This window comes from Dermacentor andersoni, chromosome 2 (assembly GCF_023375885.2).
Source record: "Dermacentor andersoni chromosome 2, qqDerAnde1_hic_scaffold, whole genome shotgun sequence".
NCBI classification, from domain to species: Eukaryota; Metazoa; Arthropoda; class Arachnida; order Ixodida; family Ixodidae; genus Dermacentor; species Dermacentor andersoni.
Genome location: NC_092815.1, coordinates 142,784,471 through 142,801,353, shown reverse-complemented (window position 1 = coordinate 142,801,353; position 16,883 = coordinate 142,784,471). Strand labels below are relative to the sequence as shown.

Genomic DNA, 16,883 nt, shown 5'->3' with positions numbered 1-16,883 from the left:
AACATTCGAACAGTACTTTTCCCCAAGATTGGAAAATTGTCGAATATATAAAAAAGCAAGTAGTCATTTCATTAGTATTGCTAGCTGGGCGACACTGGCTGAAGATAAATCTTGTTGCTGAGAAGAAACGAAAAAAGAAGAGCCTAGTCCTACTAATCTACGGAGGAAACCCGCGGTAACGTGAGCAATCTCATAAAAAGATGCACCAATGCTTTGTTTCTCTGTCAAAGCAATGTTTTATAAATATCTCAGAGTTACCTTTATCCTAGTGATATAAATAGTCGTCTGCACTAACCATCATTTGGGATTGATAGCACGCAGCTACTCAACCGAACCACATGGCAGTCGGCTGAAAAGGCTTTAGTGAAGATATTATTTTCTGAAGCACCTAGTTACTCCTTCTGAGTTGTGAGCACGAAAGCACTAACGTCCAATTGAACGCCCCTGAGCGATTCTTCTAGTTTTGCGCTGCGAGTAATGTTTGCGTTTATGTTCGTTCCGGCCGCCATGAGTAAGAATAGCAATGTGGGCGAGTTAGTTTAAGTCCATGGTGCAAAATTTTGGAGCATGAAGCACTGAAGTGCCGAAAACAACGTCAAGATGGCAATCCTTCGTCCTTTCTGACCTTTCCTTCCGCGCTTACGTGCCGCGCTCTGCAAAAATTTAACATTTTTCGCCCGTCAAGTATTGGGAGAGTTGGCAACGGTGGTGGATTTTGCTGCTTGCCTCTTCGGTCGTTTTGCTGCGTTCTCCCGCTCCCTTGTTTCGTCTGCGGTGCACCGGCGTGGGTGGTCACGTTGCACTACTGCCAAGGTTGCGGCCGCCGGCGACGTAGATGCCTCAGACCACATGGATAGCGGTACGCGTTGCCTGAGCCCGCAAGCTCGAGCCAGCGTCACGAGTGCGCGCTTCCGAATTTCGAACCATGCAAACCCAGCCACGAAGACCTTGTGTATAGCTCAAAGAAGTTACTGGCTTAACTCAATTTCTCAAAGTAAGATACTTCAGAATAATCGAACAGTAAGACTTACGCACAACCTACGGACATGATGGCGTTGGTTTGTGATATGAAAATACGAGAAAACATAATTCTGCTACGCGGAGATGGAAAGCACAAAACCTTTTTCCAACGAGGGTGGCGATGTGTGCTTGTTGGTCGGTCATCATTGAAAGGTACCTGTATAGCGCAACAAAATAAGGACACGAGAAGAAACCAAGAGGAAGACAAACGCTATCAACAACAAAAATTTTACTTTCGGGATCGGTCATACTTATATCCCCAAGCAACCACGTGCACACTATGATATCAGCCATGAGGATGCACTGACGTACATGACGGTATTAAAAATTAAATTATTGGGTTTCACGTGCCAAAACCACTCTCTGATTATGAGGCACGCCGTAGTGGAAGGCTCCGGAAATTTTGACCACCTGGTGCTCTTTAACGTGCACCTCAATCTAAGTACACGTGTGTTTTCGCCCCCATCGAAATGCGGCCGCCGTGGCCGGGATTCGATCCCGCGACCTCGTGCTCACCAGCCCAACACTATAGCCACTGAGCAACCACGGCGGGTACGTGACGGTATGAAAACAGTCTAAAACCGATACAACAACAAAACGCAAGAAAATCTAAATGACATATGGAAAATGCAGTTCAACCTTTATACCATGCGCAAATAATCCAACTCTCTTGCGAACAATGACAGGAACGGTTTGGTGATGCATTGGTCAGCGGCCGAAAGGATCTCCTCCGTTTCTATTATTAGTCTTACGCGTTCGCGCTTATCCCTGTTTATAATAGTGGTATATTCTAGAAGTGGACGACATGGCCGACATGGACACGCTTTACAATGGAAAGCAAGAAAACCGTCGCCGGATACACTGTGACACTTCCCGCGTATTCACAAACGCACCTCGACTCTACCCTCCACTCGAAATGCTCCTTGAGTGCGGTTTCTCGCTTCACAAATTGCCCTCCGCTCGAAACGCGCCTTGAGTGAAGGAAACCTCAATCGTTTTACTCGAGAATGTCGAGGTAGCCTCGCAGCTATACTTTGAATCGCTCCTTGAGTGAAGTTAGTGCGTAAACATGGCGGCCTTGCTATCTGTCGCTCGCCTTGTCCGCCTTTTCGGATGAACGCCAGCTGCCTCGGTAGCTTTTCTTTAGTTAACGATGCTCCTTATTTCCAAAGGCTTCGTTTTTGGGACCGCTGCAGTCTGCTGGAGCGCTTCGGCAACGGAAAAATTCCACTGCGGTGCCGAGACAGATCGGCCGTCCTGTCAAGAAGACTGCGAGATAGTGCAGTGACCGTCGTATTACTACTGGCATTAGCCAGTTGTTTACCTGCATACAGGTATTCTTCGTGCAAGTGCTCCAAAACTATTATTGGCACCAGAGCATTTACGTGTTTCTCGCGGCTAATCGTACAAGGCCGCAGCAGTTGAAGCACGGCGCGATACACAGCTGCGGCAGACTTCAACCCTATGAAAATAAAAGAACGGCGACGATTCCTGCGATTAGTGCGTGTATTGCCTGTGTGCGTGTACTGCTTGTGTAAGCGCCGGTAGTCGCCCGCGTTCGCGGGGTTTCTACTCGGGTACATCGTCACTGCCTACGCTAATCCAAGGACGGCGAAGCACACCGCTGCAAGGCGATCATCTCTATAAACGAGCAGGTGCGTTCACTTTAATTTTTAAAATTTTTCTTTAATTCTATGCAGCTAGTTGCGCTAAGGGAAACAAAATAATGTACTGTAATTTTGCGTCGATCGTGTGCACTTGGTGGAATGTAAAGTCGTAACGTGAGCCTTGCTTCAAAATATTCCGTTTAATTAGCTTATCATGCGTATGACCATTCAAGCCCAACTAGGAAGTGGCCAGTTATGAAACGCATTGAGAATTATACCTGCATGTATGGACAAGAACGGCACCGAGAGCGGCGCCGCTGCGCCGGCGTTGAGAGCGCCGCATGCGAAGCAAAATTCTGTTAGCGGGTGGTACCCCTATCCCATATCTCGTGCGCACCGCCTTGATTGCCTCCTGCACTGCGCGTGTTTGGCACGTTTCGTGCCACGCGCGGTGTGTGCCTAAGTGTGTGTGCGTGGACATTTCATTCGAAGGGTGATGTACAGTCTGTTTCACATTTAGCGGAAAACTGGGAGCGCATTGCATCGCGATGCGGCGAGCGCTTGAGTCAGGCGGCGGCAGCAGCTCGCGCAGCTGCTGCTGCGCGAGCTGCTGCGTCGTCTGCTACGGGGGCGCGCGCTGGCCGCATTGTCGGGAAACGTTCTACTGTAAGTTGCAGGGCGGCGATCTCATCGTTACTGCGTGAAATGAGCCTGTATTCTTTACTAAGCGTTGTGCCTCGAATGTCAGTCATAGGGCAGGGCAGTCATAGACGACGTACTGATTCCATACATTCTCGACAGCCCGTTTCTGGAAGGCGACTACATATTCTAACGCGATAGGTCGCCGATCCACACTGCTCGTGTTGTGCAAGAACTGCTGGAAGAGCGCGCAGTCACTCTCTTGGAGTTGCAGCCTCAATCCCCGGGCGCCAACATCATTTAAAATGTCTGGGGCTCGTTGAAAGTATCGCTGGCGCACCATCCCCTCTATCAGTCGCCCGAGGATAGGCTTCGATCTACCATCGTCAGCGACTGAGACGTGCTGCGAATGAACACATCCCTGATCAAGTCATTCTACACTTCACTGCTTTCCAGGATGAGCGCTGTCATCGCTTCCGCTGGGGGCATGACGAGATACTAACTGAAGTTCCGAGCATGACGTGTCCAATTCCCCGCCGGCGGGCAGGGTCTGTCTGGTGTAGTGAATGATTGTCGAGAAAAATCACTTCCAGGTCATCGGCTTAACCTAAAACATTCCTGTAAGGTCGCTCTGATTGTTCGTGTTCTTAAGTGTCACGAATCGGCCACGTGCTGTGTGTATAAAGAGGGGGTGCACTTCCCCCCCCCCATGTCAGCGGGGGCAACCGTTTCTGTGTTGTGTGGGGTCACGGACCGCGCGGTGTTGGGTGACGCGTCGCGGCAGGCGCCAGGAGGGCGAGTGCCGATTGCGGGAAGTCGGTATTGTGCGCAGGGTGTTGGCAGTCCGCCGACGGTCACACAAGTCCACACAGACCAGCCTTGAAAGGGACCGCTGTATACGTTATTGTGGCTCTGGCGCCCGAGTACCTGACTAGTTGGAGGCGCCGCCGAGGTTAAGAAGGGCTTAGCAACCTTGACCCCATGCCGCGCGTCCGGAACGCAATCGCCAGCCTTCTTGTTGGGTGCCTGTGTGGTGTCGAAGGCCAGCTTACAGTGCACGCTGTAGGGATGCGGTGCACACGTGAAGAGTGCATTCGGACGGCGGCGTTTTGTAAACGCGCACTCGGAGAACTTTGTCTTGTAGACAATAAGTTTGAAGGACAAGGAGGGCCATCCGTCTCCCACACGGCCAAACTTTGAGTACAGCGGCACTACGTGGTGTCGATGCCCCTGCTTCCGAGACATTTGCGGCCTAGACGCCGTTGGGATTTGAGGCGGTCTAGCGATAACTTGTTCGGGCCTGGCGTGTTTTGCTGAGCCTGTCACTAACTACGTAGAAACGAGAGGGCAACGGAGTTTTGGGGAAGAAGGAAAAGAGCTTTGTTTTTCAATATGTTTATTTTTAAGAGTAAGCCCATCCCTGTGGGTTGTGGCTTAACAAACGGTTGACTCTGATTGGCAACTGAACCTGTGGGACGGGCCAACGGCCCTACCGCCTTTTTTTTTTCTTTGTATATTTGGGCTATAAAAATCGGGACGACATGCTGTCCCTCAGACTTGGCTGAAATCAGGATTGCTGATAGATCAGTGAGCCTCCGTACTATGTACGTTAATACGAGTCTGGGCTCTAACAGTCATTGAGACAGTCGAAGAGTGAGACTTTGTTTCTCAATTGTTCAAGTTTGTAATGTATTTGTTTTACCTGCCATGTATATAGAAAAGTTTACCTATAAATATTACTTGTACATCTGACCTCATCGCTTCCTGCCTGCGTTTGATCAACTGCCGATCATCGTCCGAGAAGCTTCAAGTTCCAACGGCGAAGCGAGGACAGAGAACGAACGAAACTTTACTATTCCTTTAATCGTATCCGTTTGTTTCATAGTGTTCGACCCCCATAGTTATCATTGTTGAGTGCTTTGTTTTCCTTTCGAATCAAACAAAGACTGAGCACGTTGCGCGCACATCTTGGTGCGTCTTGTCGCTGCTTATTACGGTAGCACACACAGTGAAAAAATATACGTGCACGCGCTCAGTGCCCCGGCCTTTCGAAAGAACAAACGAAGCATGCTGTCAAAAGAAGTTTCTGGAACTCCATTATCGCCAATGAGGGCTCAGAGTTTCGCGACGCACAACGTTTAGTAAACAATATCAGCTCAGTTCCCGCAGTACCGATGAAATCGGTGCACTGCCCCTGACAGTAGGACGCTTCCCGACAATGCGGCCAGCGCGCGCCGCCGTAGCGGACGACGCAGATCACGACTCCGCCCCTCGAGCGTCTGCGCCTGCTCGAGCTGCTGCTGCCGCACGACTCCATTGCTTGCCGCATCGCGATGCAATACGTTCCGAGTTTTCCCTTAAGTGTGAAAAAGACTGTACACGCTTCTATTTGCCTCTAAGAAGATCGGTACGCTTGACGATTATTTTTATGGCTGCAATGCAGTGAAAGGGCAGCGTCTGCTTAACCATGCATGTAAGTGACGCTGAGCAGGTAATTGGAAACGACATCGTATGTGCCGCCGGAAAAATCGCCAGCACATACGATGCGGCACATACATACGGCCCATACGAGCTAAAGTCATTTTTGCATTTTCTCACAATACGTTTGCTACAAATCCATGTTGTCTCTGATGGCGACAACAGACTTCCATCGACACTGTGCGGAAACAAACAAAATCTATCGCTCCATAGCGCAAGTGCGACATGCGCACACAACTTTAACTAGTACGTCTCCTACAATATGGAATAGAGGCAGCAATGTAGACAGCTTGGCCATTTTTTAACAGTGCTCAATAGCCGGAAGTTGAAAGTATTAGTAATCATTCCTGCTTCAGCAATGCCGGCGCGACCAAGACGCGGGCGTGTATCGTCCAGTAACTCGATCAATCGGTGCAGTGGTGAAGCGGGAATGAACTCCGGACATGTTCAATGCATTGTGCACATATTTAATTTCTCGGCACGCGTGAACTTCGGCCACTGCTAGTGCATACAACAGAAGTGGTTTCCATTCTTGGGCAGCGCACATACAAACGAAACACGAGAAAGAAGACAGGATGGGCGCTCGTCGAACAACTTAAAGTTTTTATACGGATAACAGGATTATATACCGAGTAATTATTAAATTCATGTTGTAATTCATGTAGTAATTCATTAATAATGAATGAATTATAAAATTCATTCATTAAATTCAACTACTGACAAGTGCATTTTCAGAAGCTTAAAACATTGCGTAGCCTGTACGTGAAGCTAGGAAGCACTGCAATTGCAGGCACCAGTGCTGGTTCATTCACTATGTGTGCTACAATTTGAACAAACAGACTAACCACCATTGTTTCTAATATAAAGTACAAGACTCAAAGACGCTTTTCTTCAACCTGCCGGTGCTATGCACACAACCATATGCATTCTGCCACCTGTATACTATAATGGCTACTCCTCAATACTGAAAGATTTCATACGCGATACTGGAATGATCCTTGAACATAGGCGCTGGTAGGTACATTCTGCATTTTTGTTTAACAAAGCGGAACCAATAATCGACTTTTTAAAATTTTTTTTTAATTATGGGCTTTTACGTGCCGAAACCACTTTCTGATTATGAGGCACGCCGTAGTGGAGGACTCCGGAAATTTTGACCACCTGGGGTTCTTTAACGTGCACCTAAATCTAAGTACACGGGTGTTTTCGCATTTCGATGGGTGTCATGCCGAATCTCCCACGAGCTCCGATTAGTAAAAAAAAAAATGTTTTGCGCAAGCTTATGCTACTTCAAATATGCTTCAGGTGATAATGCACTTAACATGAACAAGTGATGCTTGAGCACATGGGAAACGTTTTATCGACAGCGCCGTAGCAACCTAGCTAAAACCGCATGAACATAATGTGCTTCTATGCAAAAATGGTTCACTCACCCGTATTTTCTGTCCTCTTCTTGCTTTCACCAAACTTTCAGCACCAATCGTTGTTCAATCTTGAAGGTAAACAAACCTGCCCATCGGCCGTTCCATCTGTGGCCTCCTTGGGAGTCAATCTGTCTCGGTCACCATACACACACGGACAAAAAATCACCCATGATAACCGCGATTAACAACCGCAACGTGAACCATCAATGAAGCACTAGGAAAGAAAGAGCAGCAGACAAATGCCAGCGCAAAATTTTATTGGTTTTAGGCCACGCGCCATGCTCTCAGGAGTTGGGGCGCGATTGTTGCCAGACCTCAAACACAGGTCCCGCTTGATCTATCAGCCGAATGCTCACACTGGCAGCGTTGCCGAGCTAAAGTTGTGCATTGCGCCATGTAGTCGTTTCATTAGCAAGACGAATTAACGGAAACGCATATTTGTCTTAAATAATTGTAGTTTTGATAAACACATTTAGGAATAGTCTCGAGATCAGACGCTTTTCTCGGTCGGTGCACTTCACTTGAGTCGAGGGCGCGTTTTCAAGGCGTTCTTCGGTGGAGGAAAGGTGGAGTAGTGTTCATGAAACGCAACGGCACCTTGAGTGAAGGAAGCCCCGTTGCCTCGACTTGACTGAGTCGAGAAGAAGCTTCAAGTGAAGGTGTGTTTAAGAATACGGGGGTTATTTCTCTGCTCTCTTAAGCGCTCGTTGATGCATCTTCCCGTTTGGCCTGTGTAGCATTTACCACATGACAGTGGAATGCGATAGATCACCCCCGCCGCGCATCCTACGAACGGATCTTTGTGATTCTTATCACACACCAGCCTTTTTCACCTCATTGGGTTCGTGGTTTTGCACAAGGTGCCCAGCTTATTTGGAGCTGAAAAAACAACCTGTGCGATGGCGCTACTACCTATTTTTTTCACGCTATCTGATACCTGGTGTACGTACGGAATCACAGCGATTTTCACCTGCTCACGACTGCTAGCTCTGGCATTCTCACCGGGGCAATCTCTGGAGTGTCCCTGTTTCAGCAACCTCTCCGCCACCGACACCAACACATGGCTAGGATAACCAGCCTCCTTAAGACGCGCAGACCGCAGCTGGAGACTGGGTTTGCTAATGCTAAGATGCACACGGCAGATGTTCTTTTTCGAGTTATAATTTCTGAAAGGGGCACCAGGTAGAAGCAAGCTGTTATGTACCTGCTTTCAAAGCTGAACGTTCTCGAGATTGGTGACCCGTTTCTCGTGAAAGGTTCTGACGAAGTCCTTGATTTTGTTAGGTGTCATGCGGAAAAAGGGTTCAAGGCCTTCTCCGCTGACAGTGAATAGTTATATTTCTCCATCCCGCACAATGGGCTTATTCCATGTGTCGAGGATAGACTCCATTGACAAATACGGCGCCATCAGCACGTGTTTCAGTAGAAAGGGTTTTAGAATTTTTGCATTTGTACCTGTCGTCAACTTTCGTAGTGTGGAACAATAGGCTGCATCTGCAGAAGGAAGGCATTTGTATAGAGTCGTGGCTAGCTCCCGTCCTTAGCAACCTCTACTTAGCATATTTATACAGGCACATGTATGTACGCCTCACAGGGCTACCTGGTTTTCAAGGAGCCTTTAGATTTGTGGACGAACTATTAGCGCTGTTAGATTGCCCTAGTTCGTGTTCCCAAGAAAAATGTGCCAATGACTTTACGATTTTTCGCGAGTGTTTGAGACCTCTTCACGTGACCTTTGAAGTGCCTGTCGACAGACAATAAACTTCGGTTTCTTGACGTTCAGTTCATCTTTACTGATAGTAAGGCCTGCTCGGCTTATATCCCATGAGCTAAAAAACCTGTTCTCCAATTTCATTCAGACCATTCGAAGTTGGTGAAGAGGGGCACAACTAACATATGTTTCAAAAACTCCCTTAGAAAATCATGCCTACACCTAATAAAAACCAGTCTCCTGTGGAGGAGAGGTTGCTAAAACAGGAACGCTCGAGAGGTTGCCCCGGTGGGAATGCCAGAGCTAGCAATTGTTAGCAGGTGAAAATCGCTGTGATTCCTTACGTACACCAGGCATCACATAGCCTGAAAAAAAATTGGAAGTCGCGCCAACGTACGGGTAGTTTTTTCAGCTCCAAATAAGCTGGGTACCTTGTGCAAAACCACGAAACCAATGTGGACAAAAAGGCCGGTGTGTGATAAGAATCACAAAGATCCGTTCGTAGGATGCGCGGTGGGGCTATCTATCGCATTCCGCTGTCACTTGGTAAATGCCACACAGGCCAAACGGGACGATGCATCAACGAGCACTTGAGAGAGCACATAAAGTGTCACACCCCCGTATTCACAAACGCACCTCGACTCGACCCTCCACTCGAAATGCGCCTTGAGGGCGGTTTTTCGTTTCACAAATCGCCCTCCACTCGAAACGCGCCTTGAGTAAAGGAAAGCTCTAGCGTTTTACTCAAGAATGTCAAGGTAGCCTCGCAGCTACCTTGAATCGCTCCTTGAATGAAGTTAGTGCGTAAACATGGCGGCCTTGTTATCTGTCGCTCAACTCGTCAGCTTTTTCGGATGGACGCCAGTTGCATCCGTACCTTTTCTTTAGTTAACGATGCTCCGCATTTTCAAAGGCTTCGTTTTTGGGACCGGTGCAATCCTCTGGCGCGCTTTGGCAACGGAATTATTCCACTGCGGCGCCAAGACAGATCCGCCGTCCTGTCAAGAAGACTGCGAGCTAGTGCAGTGACTGTCGTATTACTCCTGGCATGAGCCAGTTGACTGCATACAGGTATTGTTCGCGCGAGTGCTCCAAAACTGCTATTGGCGCCACAGCAATTACGTGTTTCTCGGGGCTGATCGTACACAGCCGCATCAGTTCAAGCACGGCGCGATACATAACTGCGGCGGACTTCAAACGTATGAAAAGAAAACAACGACGAAGATTCCTGCGATTAGTGAGTGTATTGCCTGTGTGCGTGTATTGCATGTGCAAGCGCCGGCAGTCGCCCACATTCGCGCTATTTGCACTAGGGTAGATAGTCACTGTCTGCGCTAATCCAAGGACGGTGAAGCCCACCGCACCAAGGCGATCATCTCTATAAACGAGCAGGTGCGTTCACTTTAATTTTACAATTTTCTTTAATTCCATGCAGCTAGTTGCGCTTGGGAAAACAAAATAATATAGCGTAATTTTGCGTGGACCGTGTGCAGTTGGTGGAATTTAAAATCGTAACCGTTAAATACGTAAGCCTTGCTTCAAAATATTCAGCTTAATTAGCCCATCGTGCCTATGAACATCCGAGCCCAACGAGGAAGTGACTAGTTATGAAACGGCATTCACAAATATACATGCATGTATACACATGTGAATGGAATGTTTTATTTGAGTAAAAAACACAATAACAGAACAACAGAGTATACTTTTTGCACATCACACTATTTTGTATTGTGATAAAAAATGTTGTAGCAGTGCAGTGACAGCTCCTAGTACAGACATTGCTAGCAAGTGGTAGCAGATGTATCTCACATATCTTTGTCATGAACATTCCAGCTCTCTAGACGGTTAATTATGTAAGTGTTAGATCGCTGTATGTCGGTCTGGCTGCGGAAGCGCCAAACCAGCTGAAAAATGTTTCTTTGCAAACATAAATAAACAGAGTATGAGCTTATTCAAGTAAAAAAAATCGCACTCTAAAACATAAAAGTCTTGAACGAATTCATTTAGTACGAAAAGTGAGATAAAGAAAACGAATACAGTACCTAAGCTTCTGTTCATGCGCCTTAGCATCATTGTATATTTATCACCAACCCCTTGTCTTACGCAGGAACCAGGCTGCCAACACAAGCACGCAGACAGAGCAACTGCCTCTCCAAGTGTGCTGTGTGTGTGATGCGCTTGCATTGGTGTGCAAGTGAAGAGCTCCAGTTAATGTGTCCTGCTGCACTACAATAGTTGTCGCAATATTCTGGCTAAGATGTCTATCCTACCGCATCTGACATCCTATCAGCTCAAACATCACCACTAAAAGCAGTCTGACTGCATGCATTTGCCTTCATAGACACGTTGTAGCTGAAGTGATAGTATTTTTCATCCAGGTTCTCTTTCTTCAGCCATATTTATTAAAATAGTATCTACTCATTATTAATTTCTGGTCAATCCAAGTGGCATTAATTTTTTCTAAAAGAACTTCACATTATGCTCGTCTTTTTGCACTTTGATAGTATGCAAATACAGCATGAACTCTGATCTTGCAAACAGAAGCAGTAGTATTGCTTACGAATATATTGTCACGTGGTGGTGACGTTAAGAACACAGTAGCAATACTGTGAAAGGCAAAACTAGATTTTATTGGGCGAACCTGTGCCCACAAAACAGGTTACACTTATAGCACAACGAAAGCGGCGAACACAGTCGGCGATCGTCGGAAATCTGATCAGCGAGGCAAGCGCGTCGGCTTTTATACAGCAGTCGTCGAATGTTCCAGACTAATCGTTCGGACCGGCGTGCCTTCCACAATGTTCTACACCATTCGCGTCACGCGATGAAATCAGATAACACAACGTTCGGCGACAACAGACAGCCGGGTAGAAGCATCGATAACTTTCCAGAAACTTCGGATACATGCAGGCGCGTCACGCGCTGTGCGATTACATTTGTTAGGTGGCGAAACGTGGTCGCCCGATAAAGATAAGTACACGTGTCAATACCCCCCTCTTAAAAAGCATCGACCCGATGCTGCATACAAACGAAAGTAATAAAGAAAAACACCCGTAGCAAAGAAAACAACAAAATAAGGAAGTTCGTCAGCGTCCGTAAAAGGGTTTCAGGCGCACCACGTGGACCACTTCAGATCGTGCGCGGCGCCGCTGTGAATGCGAAATTCCGTCTGGCACGACCTCATAGTCCAGTGCGCCAATACGTCGGATGATCTTGTACGGTCCGAAATAGCGACGCAAAAGCTTCTCGCTCAGTCCTCGTCGGCGTATAGGGATCCAAACCCAAACATGGTCACCGGGCTGGTACTCGACGAAGCGTCGTCGGAGGTTGTAGTGTCGGCTGTCGGTCCTCTGCTGGCTCTTGATCCGTAGGCGGGCGAGCTGTCGGGCTTCTTCGGCGCGCTGCAGATAGCTAGCGACGTCAACATTCTCTCAGTCAGTGACGTGGGGCAGCATGGCGTCGAGCGTCGTTGTCGAGTTCCTGCCGTAAACCAGCTTAAACGGCGTGATCTGTGTTGTTTCTTGCACTGCCGTGTTGTAACCGAAGGTTACATACGGCAGGACCGCGTCCCACGTCTTGTGCTCGACGTCGACGTACATTGCTAGCATGTCGGCGAGGGTCTTGTTTAGGCGCTCCGTGAGACCATTCGTCTGCGGATGGTAGGCAGATGTCCTCCTGTGGCTTGTCTGGCTATACTGCAGAATGGCCTGGGTGAGCTCTGCTGTAAAAGCCGTTCCTCTGTCGGTGATGAGGACTTCTGGAGCACCATGTCGCTGCAGGACGTTCTCGACGAAAAATTTCGCCACTTCGGCTGCGCTGCCTTTTGGTAGAGCTTTAGTTTCGGCAAAGCGGGTGAGATAGTCCGTCGCCACGACGATCCACTTATTCTCGGATGCTGACATCAGAAACGGCCCCAACAAATCCATCCCAATCTGCTGGAATGGTCAGCGAGGAGGTTCGATCGGCTGCAGTAATCCTGCTGGCCTTGTCGGTGGTGTCTTGCGTCGTTGACAGTCTCGGCATGTCTTGACGTAACGGGCGACGTCGGCGGTCAGACGCGGCCAGTAATACCTTTCCTGTATTCTCGACAGCGTCCGGGAGAACCCCAGGTGCCCAGCGGGTGGATCGTCGTGTAGGGCGTGCAGTATTTCTGGACGCAGCGCTGAGGGTACAACAAGAAGGTAGCTGGCGCGGACTGGTGAGAAGTTCTTTTTCACGAGCAGATGGTTTTGTAGCGTGAACGAAGACAAACCGCGCTTAAATGCCCTAGGGACAACGTCGGTGTTCCCTTCCAAATACTCGACGACGCCTTTTAGCTCCGGGTCTGCTCGTTGCTGTTTAGTGAAGTCTTCCGCGCTTATTATCCCAAGGAAGGCGTCGTCGTCCTCGTCGTCTTGCGGCGGGGGATCGATGGGGGCGCGTGATAAGCAGTCGGCGTCGGAGTGTTTTCTTCCGGACTTGTATATTACCGTGACGTCATATTCTTGTAGTCTGAGGCTCCACCGCGCCAGCCGTCCTGAAGGGTCCTTTAAGTTAGCTAGCCAACACAACGCGTGGTGGTCGCTGACGACTTTGAATGGCCTGCCATAGAGGTAAGGGCGGAATTTAGCTATAGCTCAAATGATGGCGAGGCATTCCTTTTCAGTCGTAGAATAATTGCTTTCCGCTTTTGACAGCGACCGGCTAGCATACGATATCACCCGTTCAAGTCCTTCTTTCCTCTGAACTAGGACGGCACCGAGGCCTAGGCTACTGGCGTCAGTGTGGATTTCGGTATCGGCGTCCTCGTCGAAGTGTGCAAGTACCGGCGGCGACTGCATGCGTCGTTTGAGTTCTTGAAATGCCTTAGCCTGCGGCGTTTCCCACTTGAACTCGACGTCACATTTGGTTAGATGTGTTAGCGGCTCCGCGATGCGTGAAAAGTCGGCACACATGCCAAGGAATCTGCGCACTGCCTTCTTGTCGGTTGGCTGCGGGAACTTTGCGATGGCAGCTGTCTTCTGTGGGTCGGGGCGTACTCCTGATTTGCTGATGACGTGGCCTAGAAACAAAAGCTCATCGTAAGCGAATCGGCACTTTTCCGGCTTCAGAGTGAGCCCTGATGACTTGATGGCCTCTAGTACTGTCGCAAGCCGCCTCAGGTGATCGTCGAACTTTCCGGCGAAGACGACGACGTCATCCAAGTAAACGAGACAGGTCTGCCACTTCAATCCTGCTAAAACCGTGTCCATCACGCGCTGGAACGTTGCAGGCGCCGAGCACAGTCCGAATGGCATAACCTTGAACTCGTAGAGGCCGTCTGGGGTGATGAAGGCCGTCTTTTCGCGATCTCTTTCGTCGGCTTCTATTTGCCAATAGCCAGACTTGAGGTCCATTGACGAGAAGTATTTAGCGTTCCAGAGCCGATCCAGTGCGTCGTCTATCCGTGGGAGGGGGTATACGTCCTTCTTCGTGATCTTGTTCAGAGGACGATAATCGACGCAGAAACGCAGGGTTCCGTCCTTTTTTTTCACCAAGACTACAGGAGATGCCCACGGGCTTTTGGACGGCTGGATGATGTCGCGCACCATTTCGTCGACTGGGTGCCTTATAGCTTAGCGTTCTCGCGTCGAAACTCGGTATGGGCTCTGGCGGAGAGGTCGAGTGCCCTCTTCGGTTATTATGCGATGCTTTGCGACTGGGGTTCGTCGAATCCTTGATGACGTCGAAAAGCACTCTTTGTATCGTCGAAGTAGACTTCTGAGCTGTTGTTGCTTAATCGCGGGGAGACTTGGATTTATGTCGAAGTCTGGCTCGGGAACTAAGGTAGTCGGCCCGGGGTAGATGCGGCGGAATCCGAGAGGACAAACGCATTGCTGTTTTCCAGAATTTCCTCGATGTATGCGATCGTCGTGCTCTTGTTGATGTGTTTGAACTCCTGGCTGAAGTTTGTCAGCAACACTTTCGTGTTTCCTCCGTGCAGTCGAGCGATCCCTCTTGCGACGCAAATTTGACGCTCTAGCAGTAGACGTTGGTCACCTTCGATGACGCCTTCTACGTCAGCGGGTGTTTCGGTGCCGACCGAAACAACAATGCTGGAGCGAGGCGGGATGCTCACTTGATGTTCGAGCACACTCAAGGCGTGGTGACTACGAGGGCTCTCCGGCGGTATCGCATGATCTTCCGACAGCGTTATTGACTTCGACTTCAGGTCGATGACTGCGCCGTGTTGGTTGAGGAAGTCCATGCCGAGAATGACGTCTCGTGAACACTGTTGGAGGATAACGAAGGTGACAGGGTAAGTCCGGTCGTGAATGGTAATTCTTGCCGTGCACATTCCTGTCGGCGTAATCAGGTGTCCTCCAGCGGTCCGAATTTGAGGGCCTTCCCATGCAGTCTTAACCTTCTTCAACTGGACGGCGATGTGTCCACTCATGACTGAGTAATCGGCGCCTGTGTCGACTAAGGCGGTGACTGCGTGGCCGTCTAGAAGCACGTCGAGGTCGGTGGTTCTTTGTCTTGCGTTGCAGTTGGGTCTTGGCGTCGGATCACGGCTGCGTCGTGTTGAACTGAAGCTGGTACGTCGCGTCGTCAAGTCGTCTTTCGTCGGTGTAGTCTTGGCTTCCTGACTTCCTCGGGACGGCGGCGTGTCGTTATTATGTCGTCGAGATGGTTTCTTCGGCGTCTTCGTCTGCGGCGGAGGATCTTCGTCCGTTCGACGAACAGGAACCGCACCTCCATCGGTTGCTGCCTTCAGTTTTCCGGATATGGGCTCGCTGACCGGCCCCGGGCTGGGCCAGTGTATGGTCGGCGCTGCGGCGACAGGTAGCGGCCTGGTGATGGCGAACGCGACGGTCGTGGAGAGCTCCATTGAGTAGCAGCGAGGTAGTCGGCGATATCCCGGGGGCGTTCACCTTGGTGCGGGCGCGTAGCGTTCACGGCGAAACCTCGCAGTCCCATCTCCCGGTATGGACATCGTCGGTAGACGTGACCCGCTTCTCCGCAGTGGTAGCAGAGCGGGCGGTGGTTAGGAGCGCGCCAAATGTCCGTCTTCCTCGCGTAGGTGCGCTGGACGACGGGTGGTCGTACTGGCTGCGGCGGCGGCGAACGACGGAACTGCGGCGTGACAGGGCCCTGGCGCGGTCGCGGAGGGGCACCTTGACGGCGCGCGACGGCGGCGTAGGTCATCGCTTGCGGCTCAGGCTGCGGCGATTCAGGGGCTACTCCAAGTTGTTGTTGGAGCTCCTCACGCACGGCGTCAGCAATCGAAGCCACTTGAGGCTGTGATGATGAGAACAGCTTTTGTAGCTCCTCCCGCACGACAGCTCGGATAGTCTCGCGTAGGTCGTCGGTGGCCAGTGATTGAACCCCGGCGTAGTTTGTATAGTTCGTGCGGCGATCGAATTGTCGGTTCCGGATCTCGAGTGTCTTCTCAATGTTCGTCGCCTCACGAAGAAATTCTTCGACGGTCTTCGGTGGGCTTCTTACCAACCCGGCGAAAAGTTCCTCCTTTACACCACGCATCAGTAAGCGGACTTTCTTCTCCTCTGCCATATCCGGGTCGGCGTGGCGGAACAAACGGCTCATTTCTTTCGTAAAGATGGCGACGTTCTCGTTTGGCAGCTGCACTCGGGCGTCCAGCATAGCTTCAGCCCTTTCCTTGCGCACGACGCTTGTAAAGGTGCGTAGGAAGCCGGTACGGAACAGGTCCCACGTTGTCAAGGTCGATTCCCTGTTCTCAAACCAAGTTCTGGCGGTGTCTTCTAAGGCGAAGTAGACATGCCGCAGCTTCTCGTCGGAGTCCCAGTTGTTGAATGTTGCGATTCGTTCGTAGGTCTCCAGCCATGATTCCGGGTCTTCAGTCGCTGCTCCATGGAAGGTTGGTGGGTCCCGAGGTTGTTGTAGGATAACGGGGAACGCTGGGGCAGCCATTGGGGTTGTCTTGACCTCGATCTTCTTTGTCGACTCAGGTAGAAGTCCGTGCTCTGGGGGCAGTCCTTGCAGTCTGCGGCTAGCACGCTGGTC

At 50.0% G+C, this 16,883-nt stretch overlaps 1 protein-coding gene across 1 annotated transcript in view; it reads left to right on the top strand.

Annotated features, from left to right (window-relative positions):
• Positions 1–16,883, top strand: part of LOC126540967 (scoloptoxin SSD14-like) — a 142,974-nt gene that overhangs the window by 54,522 nt on the left and 71,569 nt on the right. The window lies entirely within an intron of this gene.